This window comes from Lontra canadensis, unplaced genomic scaffold (assembly GCF_010015895.1).
Source record: "Lontra canadensis isolate GAN:19392208 unplaced genomic scaffold, GSC_riverotter_1.0 scaffold27, whole genome shotgun sequence".
NCBI lineage: Eukaryota > Metazoa > Chordata > Mammalia > Carnivora > Mustelidae > Lontra > Lontra canadensis.
The window spans coordinates 3,331,844-3,345,837 of NW_022631021.1; positions in this window are offsets into that span (position 1 = coordinate 3,331,844).

Sequence of the window (13,994 nt, forward strand, 5' to 3'; positions counted from 1 at the left end):
GGTTGGAGCTAAAGAAGCCATCCTTAGTCATTAGTTGACTTTAGAGAAGTTGGCCATGAGCAATGGAATAAAATTTAGAAGGGGGAACCTGGGTGGCTCAGTTGGTTTGGCATCCTACTCTTGATTTTGGCTCAGGTCATGATCTCAGGGTCTTGAGATCAAGCTCTGCGTGGAGCTCCAAACCGAGCATGGAGCCTGCTTGGGATTCTCTCTTGCCTTCTCCCTTTCCCTCTGCCCTTCCCCCACTCATGTGTGCTCTCTCTCTCTCTCTCTCACTCACTCTCTCTAAAAAAACAAAAAGTGTAGGTCCCTGACTTGCTCTGCATTATTAGGTGAGAAAGAAATACACATCTATCCTGTTTGTCATACTGAGTGTTCTATCACTCATAGAAAGAAATCTTAATATACTTATATCTATTTACCATAAATGCTTCAATCTATTTCTAAATTCTTGTTTCTCTTGTATTGATCTATATATCCATCATTGGACCACATATCACGTGCCTTAATTAATATAATTTTATAATAAGTTTTGATGTCTAATACATAAATCACCTCTCCTAGTTCCTTTTCCAAATTGCTTTTGGCAGTTCTTTGACTATGGCTCCTCCACATTAACTCTAGGATCTGTCTAGTTCCATAGGGGAAAGTGTGATGGCATTTTTATTTGAATTTCCTTTAACTTAAAGATTATTTAAGGAGCATCAGCACCTTTATGAAATTGAATGTTCCCATACATGGCCATCGTATAGTTCTATATTTATGTTTTTATATCTTACAATAACATTTTTCACTTTTTCTGCATAAAGTTTCACCTATCCTTTGTCAGACTTATAGTCCTTGATGTTATTGTAAAGGGTTTTTTTATTGCATTGCTTAATGGGTTACTAATAAAAGATACCATTAATTTTTGTATGTTGATTATATTCAGTAAACCTGCTGAACTCTTACTCATTCTAAAAGTTTGTCTACAGAGTCTCTTGCATTTCCTACTAATTAGCTTCCATCAGGCAACCACAGGGACATGGAAAAATTTGAGTGGAATTGACACAAATGTGACAGCATGAAGAGTCTTGAAACAGAAGAGTAGCATAGGCAAGAAGTTTGGGTGCTAACGGTACAGACTACCCGTAACATGGTGACAGGACCAAAAAGGCAGAGTTGGCATTCTGAGCAAGGATAGAAGCTAGCACACTTCAGGGGATCTGCTAGCGCTGGAACCAGAGGTAGGACCGTGAAACACTGGAGCTGAGGGAGAGGAGAGTAGAGTCTGGGAAGATTGAAGCACCAGAGGCAGTCAGTCACTGAACCAAATAATATTACTGCTATGGAGATCATTTAAGGCAGATCAAGTTGGGCCAAAAACAGACTTTGTCCAATCTGAAGAAACATGGGAGCAAAAGTTGCTTTGTCTTAGGGGAGCCTGGGTGGCTCAGTGGGTTAAAACCTCTGCCTTTGGCTCAGGTCATGGTCCCAGGTCCCGGGATCAAGCCCTGCATTGGGCTCTCTGCTCAGCGGGGAGCCTGCTTCCCCCTGCCCCCGACCTCTGCCTGCAGTTCTGCCTACTTGTGATCTCTGTCTGTCAAACAAATAAATACAATCTTTAAAAAAAAAAAAAAAGTTGCTTTGTCTTCATTGAGACACTGAATGCCACTACTCAAGTAAATATCACGATACAGGAAGGAGTATGGTGAAAGAGAGAAGAACTGGATCCCAACCAGGGATGGACCACTGGAAGCCGCCTTAGACTGAAACCTTTTGACTTCTCATAAACATGAAATGAAAGGCAATTTTGTCAAGGCTGCAGTGTCTCTCCAGTGATTGCAGTTAATAAACCCTTCCTTACAATTCTCATCACCACTTCTGAATTCTGTGATGGTTTTACATTTCCATTACAGAGTTATATGAGTTTTAATAAAAGGTTCAGAATGTTAGAACTGCGACCTATGTCAGTTCTAGATGTCTATCTAAGGGACCCTGAAATCACATTAAAATAGGAAATAGCTCAGGGTGCCTAGGTGACTCAGTCCTTCAGCGTCTGCCTTTGGCTCAGGTCATAATCCCAGGGTCCTGGGATGGAACCCCACCTGGGCCTCCCCACTCAGCTGGGGGGCTGCTTCTCCCTCTCCCACTCCCCCTGCTTGTGTTCCCTCTCTCACTGTCTCTCTCTGTCAAATAAATAAATAAATAAATAAAATCTTTAAAGAAAGAAAGAAAGAAAGAAAGAGAGAGAGAAAGAAATAGCTCTGTTATCTGGAATAAAACTCTTAAAGGTCTAAAAGCAGAAATCAGAAGGAATCATAGGTCCATAAAGTGACAAATGCCTGAATTCACTGAACTTGCATTCTGCATCTAGGAAAAGCCTGCTACGCATGGTCATCAGCATCATGCCTGTAGCCAGGGAAGTCGCCAGACTTTTAACAATGTCCAGTTATCCAGGGTCCAGCCATTCTGCCTCAGCCTGCCACCTAGTGGTCAGAGCAGTTGCTACAACATGTTCCTGGAGTCCTCGCATGATCCATATACACCGCCTCATCGTTTTCTGGGCCGCTGAGCCCGCGCTTACTGGGTCAAACCAAGGGAGAGAGGGAAGTAGACACTCCTGTTACAACGTGACAAGATAATGCAGTTGGTAATAAAATTATTATGAAAAGAATTTCCAATAATAAAGAAATGTAATTCTTACACTTGTTATAGAATTTGGAGTTTCCAGATTGCCACCCTGATGTTGAATAGTCTTGTATTCTTCATCACTGCAGACACTACGTGGACAAAAGAATTTCGATTTCCCTCAATAAAAATTGAAAATAACCTCAACTTAATGTCAAGCTCGATCTTAGGACAAATGCCACCCATCCTAAAAATACCTTTCACTTGTACTTCTTGGAGAAGAGTTTCTCCAGGACCTAAAAGCAGGACTAGGTTGCTTATTCTAAAATAGTTTCCATTGTTTTTAGACCTTCGCTGTGAAAAGAGGTTACTCTGAACCAACACAAGGGCTCTCAGGGTGGACTTGAATGATTTCCCAATTTTAGGTATCTCCAGAAATAGCAGCTGTGGAGGGCAGCAAGCCACCAGGCAGACTCCAGGGTAGAGCCGAGTAGCAATTTCAGGCCCAAGCATACATTTGGAGCCCAGTTTATACAAAGCCATCTGTGGTAGGGACCATTCACAGCCCATTTGTAGCTCTACCTCTAGTTGATATGCATTCAAAAGGCATCATAACAGGCGCCTGGGTGGCTCAGTGGGTTAAGCCTCTGCCTTCCGCTCAGGTCATGATCTCAGGGTCCTGGGATCGAGCCCCACGTCGGGCTCTCTGCTCAGCGGGGAGCCTGCTTCCCCCTCTCTCTCTGCCTGCTGCTTTGCCTACTTGTGATCTCTCTCTCTCTCTCCCTCTCAAATAAATAAAATCTTAAAAAAAAAAAAAAAAACAGGGCGAATACCTTGGAAGAGCCATAAAAATTAAATGAGAACCTAGCACAACCACATAACAAACTGTAGTAATCATTCAACTGAAGCTAGATATTAATTCCATTCTATAAATAAGAATAATCAGTTCTAAATTGTTTTACACTCACTGCAACTTAAAAAAAAAGAATATCAAAAGTCTACAGGGCGCTTGGGTGGCTCAGTGGGTTAAGCCGCTGCCTTCAGCTCAGGTCATGATCTCGGGGTCCTGGGATGGAGTCCCGCGTCAGGCTCTCTGCTCAGCAGGGAGCCTGCTTCCCTCTCTCTCTCTCTCTCTGCCTGCCTCTCTATTTGTGATTTCTCTCTGTCAAATAAATAAACAAACTCTTTAAAAAAAAAAAATCTACAACTAGAGCCATTTTCTAGAAACCATAACAGCTAACACTCCATTGATTACTACAGAAAATAAAAAGTGCTAGTACATTTCTTTCTTTTTATATAGATTTATTTTTTTTAAATAATCTCTACACCCAAGGTGGGGCTTGAACTTGTGACCCCAAGATCAAGAGTCACATGCTCTTCCAACTGAGCCAACATTTCTAAAAGCTACTTTCAGGAGACTCGGGTTTTTTTGTTTTACACATACTGGGCTTAGAATGAACTATCAGAAAGGAAAAGATTTATCTTTTCTCTGTTTTTCCCCAGCTCCTATCAGAAAGTTTTAAAGATTCCTAAACTTTGAGGAAATAATTGCTAGTGCAATTTTGTTTCCTGAAGATAGCTAAATTCTCTCTAAATACCTCCAGCAATTCCATTCATTCCCAAGGATCCAATTACAGGAAAGCAGGGTTTCCTTAAGCAACACTGAAGTCCCATGAAGTCCCGAGTATGTTTCTGTGAGATGCTTTGGTACTGCCCTTGTATCCCTTTTGAACTTATACAGGGCCCAATTATTACACTGTTAATAAATTAATTGATATACACCAACCCTGGTCAAGAGATAGAATGAACAAGCTATCACTAGCAATGGGGTAAAGAACTTAAAAGACTCCTTATGTATAGTAATTGATCTGAGCAGCTCCAGAAAGTTTGCCTAGACTAAGGGACAGATTCCATAGAAATACGAGGCATCTTGATAAAACTTTATCAATCCCCAGAAATACATATGACATGGGAAGTTTGGTGATAAAAATATGCATTCGATTTTATGGTTATCATTAAATGAAATATTTTTTAAAATAAAGTAATTTGTTGCTTGCAATCAAATAAACTGTGTCCTATTTAAAACAGAAAGTTTGCTTCTTGATAATTCAATTTTCAGTCTATCACCTGCTTCAGTCCATAGATCACAACTATACTGACAGTTCTTTCCACATTGCCATTTAAAACATGGGAATTAAAAGGATAATAAGCCACAGAGGAATAGTAGATACATTTTTTTTTTAATGCATTGATTGGGGCGCCTGGGTGACTTAGTGGGTTAAAGTCTCTGCCTTCGGCTCAGGTCATGATCCCAGGATCCTGGGATGGAATCCCACATCAGGCTCTCTGCTCAGCAGGGAGCCTGCCTGCCCCCCTCTCTCTCTGCCTGCCTCTCTGCCTACTTGTGATCTCTGTCAAATAAATAAATAAAATCTTTAAAAATAAATAAATAAAAATAAAAATTGCATTGATCAAGAGAAATTATTGCCTCAAGGGACAGAAGCATCATGGCCAGGACACGAACTATAAACCAATAAGTAAAACACTCTAAGAGAACAGCCTTGAGTCTATTCTTAATCAGATATTTCCCTTGAGTTCTGAATATCCTTGAAAAGAGCTAGGACACGGCTTCTCCAGAACATATACTCAGCCTGAAACAATTTTAGAAAATTATATTTTCAAAATCCTGGAAATAGCATTGAGTAGAATTGAAAAGCATTAACTCCGCATTGGCCAGGGATTGTTTTTTATCCTACTAGTGAACATAAAATCAGACAAATTATATAATAAGAAATCTACCATCTGAAACGTGTGAGAGATTCCAAAGGATATTATGCCTGTCTATTCTATGTAGGCAAAATATTTTAAAATATTAAGTTTTAAATGTTAAGATATAAAATATAGTACAATCTTAAGGTCTTTCCATCCAGTACGCTCTTCTATGTGTGTTCTCTTGCAAACAAGAAGATGATAATACTAAACCTCTATCAAAAAACCTCTATCAGGGGAGCCTGGGTGGCTCAGTTGGTTAAGCGGCTGCCTTCTGCTCAGGTCATGATCCCAGTGTCCTGGGATCGCGTCCCACATCGGGCTCCTTGCTTGGCAGGGAACCTGCTTCTCCCTCTGCCTCTGCCTGTGCTCGCTCGCTGTCTCTCCCTCTGTCCCTGACAAATAAGTAAATAAAATCTTTAAAAAAATAAAAAAAAAAAACCTCTATCAAAAAAAACCTCTGTCATATACCTTGGGGGACGTGGGTGGCTCAGTGGGTTAGAGCCTCTGCCTTCAGCTCAGGTCATGGTCTCAGGGTCCTGGGATTGAACCCCACGTAGGGCTCTCTACTTAGCAGGGAGCCTGCTTCCCCCACACACACTGCCTGTCTCTCTGCCTACTTGTGATCTCTGTCTGTCAAATAAATAAATAAAATCTTTAAAATATATATATATATATATATATATATATATATATATACACCTTACAGTCATGATTCTGTCAAACTGGGAAATTCTACAAAATAAATGTCTAGTTTCTTTAGCAAATAAATGGCATGACAAGAGAAGAAAGGTACAAAATTATTATGGGATGGGGGAAGAAGACCTAGAAGGCTCAACATTATAATCCCCTTAGGAGATTGCAAATTTTTTTTTTTTTTAATTAAGGGATGCCTGAGTGGCTCAGTGGGTTAAGCCTCTTCCTTCGGCTCAGGTCATGGTCTCAGGGTCCTGGGATCGAGCCCCATGTCGGGCTCTCTGCTTAGCAGGGAGCCTGTTTCTCCCTCTCTCTCTGCCTGCCTCTCTGCCTATTTGTGATCTCTCTCTATATATGCCAAATAAATAAATAAAATCTTTAAAAAAAAAATGAGACACCACTATAGACCTATTAGAATGGCCACACTACAAAACAATGACACCGCCAAATGCTGGCACAAAACTAAACATACTCTTACCATGGGATCCAACAACATGCTCCCAGAGATTCACCCAAATGAGCTGAAAACTTATGTCCACACAAAAACCCGCTGGTAGTGTGGGATTGGGAATGAATAGTCAAGAAAGACTTCTTGAGATGTTTTATACTACAACCTTGTAAGTTGATTTAAGTAGCACAGGACAAGACCCATGGGCAGCTGCCCTTTTGCTGTATGAAGCTGGTGGTTATATGCTTAGTGCTCAGGGAGGAGGGGATGTGCAGGGAGTATTAGATCTTAAATTGTTCTTCGAATTTCTACTTGTAAAACCACTTTTGCAAGATTTCTTCGGTGCTTATCATTCAGCTCAATATTAACTCCCGGCAAGATGTACAGGCAGTCATGAGACCCTTTAAGAATGTAGCAGCACACTCCTATTGATCCTTATCCAGACCATGCAGAGTCAGCCTTCTGGGCTAAAGGTGAAAATTGTTCTGCATCTATCCCTCATCAATACTGTATGTATATAATCAGCTTTATTCATAACTGCCAAAACTTAGAAGCAACCAAGATGTCCTTCGATAGTTGAATAAACAAATTGTGTTACAACCAAAACAATGGATTAGTATTCAACAATAAAAAGGAGTGAGTTATCAAGCCAAGAAAAGTTGCGAAGGAATCTTAAATGCTTACTGCTGAGTGAACGAAGCCTGCATGAAAAGGCTACTATGTGACTCCAACTATATGACATCCAGGAAAATGCAAACCTATGGTAAAAAGATCGTTGGTTGCCAGGGGTTGAGGAAGAGGGGGAGTGGGAATAGATATCTGGAACATGGGGGGTTTTTAGGGCAGTGACACTGCATGATACCAAATTATATTCTCTATGATACTAATAATGGTGGATACATGTTGACATTATGCATTTGGCAAAACGTACAACACAAAAACTGTACAACACAAAAAGTGAACCCCGAGGTAAACTATGAACTCCAATGTAAACAGTGACTCTGAGACACAGCTGAAGCTATCACTAAGAGTTCCTTCCAAGATTTACAAAGTTATGATAGTGTTAATTTCATTAAACCTGCATCATAGCATTCAATTTATTCATTCCTGTGCCTTAAGTAATCAGAAAATGTCTACAGTAAGAACAATGCCTCTGAGATACAACTAAAGTCATCAGAAGTAATGAGGTCAGCAGACAGTCACCCTACCCCAGTCCAAATCTGCACCACTTTTGGATACCCCTCTGTACGGACTGAGACTGAGTTTTGTTTTCAAAAATATCCTTTACAGGGAGTGCCTGGGTGGCTCAGTCTTTAAGCATCGGCCTTCAGCTCCGGTCATGATCCCAGGGTCCTGGGATCAAGCCCCACATTGGGCTCCCTGGTCAGCAGAAAGCCTGCTTCTCCCTCTCCCACTCCCCCTGCTTGTATTCCCTCTCTCGCTGTCTCAGTCTCTGTCAAATAAATAAATAAAATCTTTAAAAATATATATATATATCCTTTACAGGCCACTTGGATCTTTTTAGGAGAAAGTTGTCTTCAAAAGTTCTTTTATCCTTGTTTTTTTTCATATTTGTGTCTATCAACCTTCTAACCCTCAGGGGTTCCCATTTCCAACCCTTTGGCTTGGTAGAGTTTGGCCTCCTTAGTTCTAAGGCTGAGAGGCCTCTCTAGCATGATAGTTAACCCCATCCTCAGCCCCTTCCCGCTGTTGATGGGTTCAGACGCTGAGCCTTGACTAACAGCTAAGCCAGGCAAATTTTAGCACCCTGCAGATAAGGAGTTACACAGAAGACAGCATGGGGGATCCGGGGTAAGACGAACACATGTTCTAATCCTTGTGCTTAAAAAAGTTACCCTCTACTGAGCTCAGGTTTCCTTAGCTATAAAATGAGAAAATTAATACTAAGACCTACAAATACCATGATAATTAAATTATATGTGTTACCGTGGTGTCTGACACATAACAGGTACTGAATGTTAATTTCTTCTATTTCTTATCACGCTGGACGGAAGTGACGGTGGGTGTGTTTTTACCACAAGTTCAAGCTTGCAGGCACTGTTGGCAGAGTTATTTTAAAAAATGAATAACCCTGGGGTACCTGGCTGGCTCAGTAGGGCATGTGACTCTTGATCTCAGGGTCGTGAGTTTGAGCCCCACGTTGGACATAGAGCTTACTTAAAAATAAAATAAAATCTAATTTTATTTAATTTCATCGAAAAAGAAATTAATAACCTTAGTTTCTGGCTTTACTCTGATCATCTCTTCTCTTTCAGGTCAAAGTGCTCCCCACAGCCCCAACTTGTAGTCTCCACGAAAGATATTTTTTTCCTTATCAATTCACTGGTGTCCTTCTCCATCAAAAGTGTTATATGGGGTCTGCCTCTCTTGACCTCACTGTAGCTAAGCTGACATCTTGGCTACATGAAAGGCAATATGTGACAATAATGCAAGAGACTATTGGGGTTTTTTGTTTCAAATAAGCACACATTAATGGAAAAGGAAAGATAAAATTTCACAGATTAAAAATCTTTTCTCCAGTTTCTCAATCCCTCAAAATAGTTTCGGAACTTTTCCGAATTCTTATTCTTATTCTTAAGTATTCTTATTTTAAGAGCCCAGTCTTAAATCTTTCGCTTTCATACAATCTCATTATTTTATAGCCACATCTTGTAAGTTAAACTGAGACCTGGTTTAAGTGCTTTGTTTTATGTGTAAGGATGGCTCTACACAGCTCATTAATTATGTATCTTACTGTGGGCTTTTATTTGGGGTTGGGGAAGTAAATCAATCACATTCCACAGAGGAGTGGGTGGTTTTTTTTGTTTGTTTTTTGTTTTTTTGGGGTTTTTTTGGTCCTTGGATTTCTATTCTTTGCTATTTGTTGTTTGTTTGCATGAAAAGGGGACTACTGGTGGAATTAGAATCATCTCACCAACATGAAGTAACCAGTTTTTTTGGAACTTTTTTAAATAGGAAGGATTGAAAAATAATATTCTGATTTATTAGCATTACAACTGATTTTCTGATGGCAATTTTTACTCCTGAGGAACTCAAACAAAAAGATAATCTAAACATAACTGCTATTTTCCTTCCTTAAGTTTCTGGAAGAGAAAAACTAGTGTAAGTGTTCCCTATTAATAGAGTACATAGGGGTGCCTGGGTGGTTCAGTGGGTTAAGCCTCTGCCTTCGGCTCAGGTCATGATCCCAAGGTGCTGGGACCGAGCACCCCCCCCCCCCCACATTGGGCTCTCTGCTCAGCAGGGAGCCTGCTTCCTCCTCTCTCTCTGCCTGCCTCTCTGCCTACTTGTGATCTCAGTCTGTCAAATAAATAAATAAAGTCTTAAAAAATATATATAAAAAAATAGAGTACATAAAAAAATGAAAATTCAGCTATCTCTCAACAGAAGGATTAATCATGGTTTCTCTAAAAATAGCAAACTCTCATGTATCATCTTAAATATGGCTGACTTCGTATAAAACTTTAGAAACACATCCATTGGAAAAATAAGGTATTACTGTATTAATTAGTAGGTTATCATGATTCCCTAGCACTTTCTACTGTGATGAGGCATTGATCTCAGATTTTCTTTTCTGTTAGGAAACAAGTTATTTTCTAAGCCAGCATATCTTTCCTTAGAAAATACGAATGTATGTGTGGACAGAATTCTGACCAAAAGGGTGACCAGGAAGGGCTGACTCAACAGAGCTGTGGCTAGACATCTTAGTTAGAAGAACAGATTTGAACCTTAATCTTCTAATCCGCCTGAGTCATTCAGTTTTAAGTTGCTTTGCATGCACTTTTAGCTCATTTCTGAAGGTCATTCTGTTTCTTGTGCTTCTTGTGTGTTTAGCCAGCTGATTTACTATCTGCTTCACTGGTATTCCATGACATTTGCAAAATTTGGTCTAATTTCCCTGAAGTTAAAGAGACAAAACTATGACATATCTTCTTTGCATGTATATAAGTTATATCTGTTGGTCTTTTCCAGGCTTTTCACAGAGGCCACATTACTTATATCTTCTTTTTTTAAAGAAGGCTGCTTTTTCAGCTCCCCTATAGCAAGTAAATGAAAGATTGAGAAAGAAAATGTCATATAACTTGTAATCAGCAGTTGACAACTTCACACATTATACACTTATCATTGAAATGACTTCTACAGCTAAGTGAAACTGCACTCGAAAGTTTTAAGATACAAAGTTAACATACAAGGTGTAGAAAATTAAGGAAATTATGGAGATACAATATCCTAGGATTTGAATACCTGAAAAGGGAATAAATTGGAATGGTAATAGTGGCTATCACTGATCTTGAACAAATCACTGCATTCAATTGCCATCCGCTAGTTCCCCTTTTACAAGTGGTTATAATAACACCCACGTCCCTGTGGATATGTTCCAAGAATTACCCAGTTGTTAGGTTATAAAGCACTGAGGAAATTTTAACTCTTTCTGTGAAAACAATTGAGTGCATGCTAGCATATAAACGTGACAGAAAGCTGCACATTTACCTATCTTATTTTGTTTATATCTTGATCACTATCCAAGGATATCTGACAGTACAGCTGCCTAAAGTTAACAGGATATGGGAAAGTATGTCCAGACTATCCATTTTTTAAATTCCTTCCTAAAAATACTATTCCTCTTCCTCTGGAATATATTTATCATATACCACTTGCTCTCTAGAAGATATAAATAAAAGCTATGTCCTCTAACTTTCATAATTGTTAGAGATATATTTATACTTCTCTTGGATGATAATTAAGAAATATTTCCTTCAAGGTACATTTTACTTATAAACTCCTTGAAGGCAGAAACCATGTTTATACATCTTGTATACCCCCTTAACAACCAGAACAGGGCCTCTCACATAATATGAAGCTCCATAAATGTTTTTTTCATAAATATTTCTTAGACTATATTCTCTGCTAAGGACTGGGAATGAAAAGTAAGTCAGTCAAGGTTCTTGTTTTCATGGAATGACACACACTATTAGACTGTCTTAGATAACTCTAGTACAGTTTGCTATAATAAAAAGTGGAAAAGGGAGAGATTGTCAAGAGATCTTTAAAGAAAAGATGAAATTTTAGTCTATGGACAAATAAGAACTCATTATACACAAAAGAAGCAAACAGGTAGAGGGAACAACACAAGGAAAACATTGTATGTATAAGGCTCAGTGAGTAGTCCGATGTGTAAAGCACAGAGCAGATGTCAGGAAGTGGTTGAAAATGAGACTGGCAACAGGCCAGTTTGCAAGGATCTCATGTTCTATTCCAAAGAATTTAGATTTTATCCTAGAGACAAATGGTCTCCAAAGTGACCCCACTCCCCCAAGAGCATTAGCAAAATTTTTCTATGAAAAATCAGAACATCTATTTATATTTACCTTTTCTCATCCTTTTACATTTTGAGTGTTTGATGGGTGCAGTGTGTGTGTGTGTGTGTGTGTGTGTGTGTGTGCATGTGTCTGTGTGTCCATGTGTGATTTAAAAAAAAAAATACAGGGGCTCCTAAGTGGCTCAGTTGGTTAAGCATCTGATTTGGGCTCAGGTCATAATCTCAGGATCCTGGAACTGAACCCTGCAATGGGCTCCCTGCTCAGGAGTGGCTCTGCTTCTCCCTCTTCCTCTGCCCTCCCCCCCCGCCAGCTCATCCTCTCTCAAATAAATAAATAAAATCTTTTTAAAAAAGAAAAAAAACAAAAAATACATATGTTGGGTGCATATGCACAATTTTTATTGATGGAGTACACAATCAAAAAATGTGAAGACCTAGGCAATAAGCTGCCATTGAAGGGTTTTGGGTTTTTTTAAGGTAATAGTATCAGATCTGCATTTTAGGAAGACAACACTGAGGTACATATAGATGATACAGGGAAAAGGAGAAATTTTTTCAGCTTTATTGAGATACTGACATATTAAGGTTAAGGTGTTCAATTTTTGATGATCTGATACATGTATTTAGTACAGGTAGTTAACAGTTCTATCCCCTTACATAACTACCTTTGTGTGTGTGTAGTGATAACATTTAAGATCTACTATTAACAATTTTTAATTATATAACACACTGTTGTTACTTAGAGTCACCATACTATACACTAGATCCCCAGAATTTATTCATCCTATACCTGGGAGTTTGTACCCTTTGACATCTCCTCTATTTTCCTTACTGCCCCAGCCCCTAGCAACCATCATTCTATTTCTAGGAGTTCAATTTTTTTAGATCCTGAACATATATAATATAGTATTTTTCTTTCTCTGCTTAACTTATTTCATTTAGTATAATGCCCTCAAGGTCTATCCACGTTGTAAGAAAAGGCAAAATTCCCTTCTTTTATGGCTAAATAATATTCCATATTCTTCCATATTCATATTCCATATTCATTTCCATATCCCATATATAAATATATATATATATGTGACAGATGGATATCTCTCACATTTTCTTTATCCAGTCATCCGTTGATAAACCCTTAGATTATTTCTAGATCTTGGTTATTGTGAATAATGCTGCAAAACAAAACAAAAAGCTGCAATGGACATGGGGATGTAGATATCTCTTTGAGATAGTGTTTTCACTTTCTTGAGATATATACCTAGAAGTGAGATTTCTGGATCATATGGTAGCTTTGTTTTTAAATTTTTAAGGACTCTCCATACTGTTTTCCACAAACTGGCTGTACCAGTTTGCATTCCCACCACCAACGGTGCCTGAGGGTTCCTTTTATCTCCAATCCTCACCAACACTATCTCTTGTCTCCTTAGTGATAGCCATTCTGATCAACGTGAGGTGGTATCTTATTGTGGTTTTGATTTACGTTTCTTCGATAATCAGTGATGTTGGGCATCTTTTCATGTACCTGTTGGCAATTTACATGTCTTCTCTGGTAAAATGTCTACTCAAGTCCTTTGTCCATTTTTTAATCCTGGGTGGCGCAGTCAGTGGAGAATCTGACTCTATATCCGACTCTTGATTTTGGCTCCAGTGGTGATCTCAGAGTCCTGGGATCAGGCCCTGCACTGGGTGTGGAGCCTGCTTGGGATTCTCTCTCTCCCTCTGCCCCTCCCTGCTGCGCTCATGTGCTCTTGCTCATTCTCTCTCAAATAAATAAATAAATCTTTTATTAAAAAATCCTCTTTGTAATATTACAAAACAAAACAAAAGTACTTTCTCTGGGTGTAGAATCAATGACAATGCAGTAGCAAGAAATATATCCAGCACCATCCTGGTTTCTAACATCATGCATTCTGGAGAAATGGTAGGAGCAGAGGCTATACGGGCTGAGCCTAGAACATCTTATTATATCAGAAAGTAAGGTAGAGCTCAAAAAAACACAGTAAGGGAGGCATGTAAAAGGGACACAGGAACCAACTGAAAGATTTTCCAATCACCAAGCTGGAACAATTTGAGCAACAATGTAAATAATATAGTGTTGGATTATAACCCAAGTACAAAATAACCATGGGC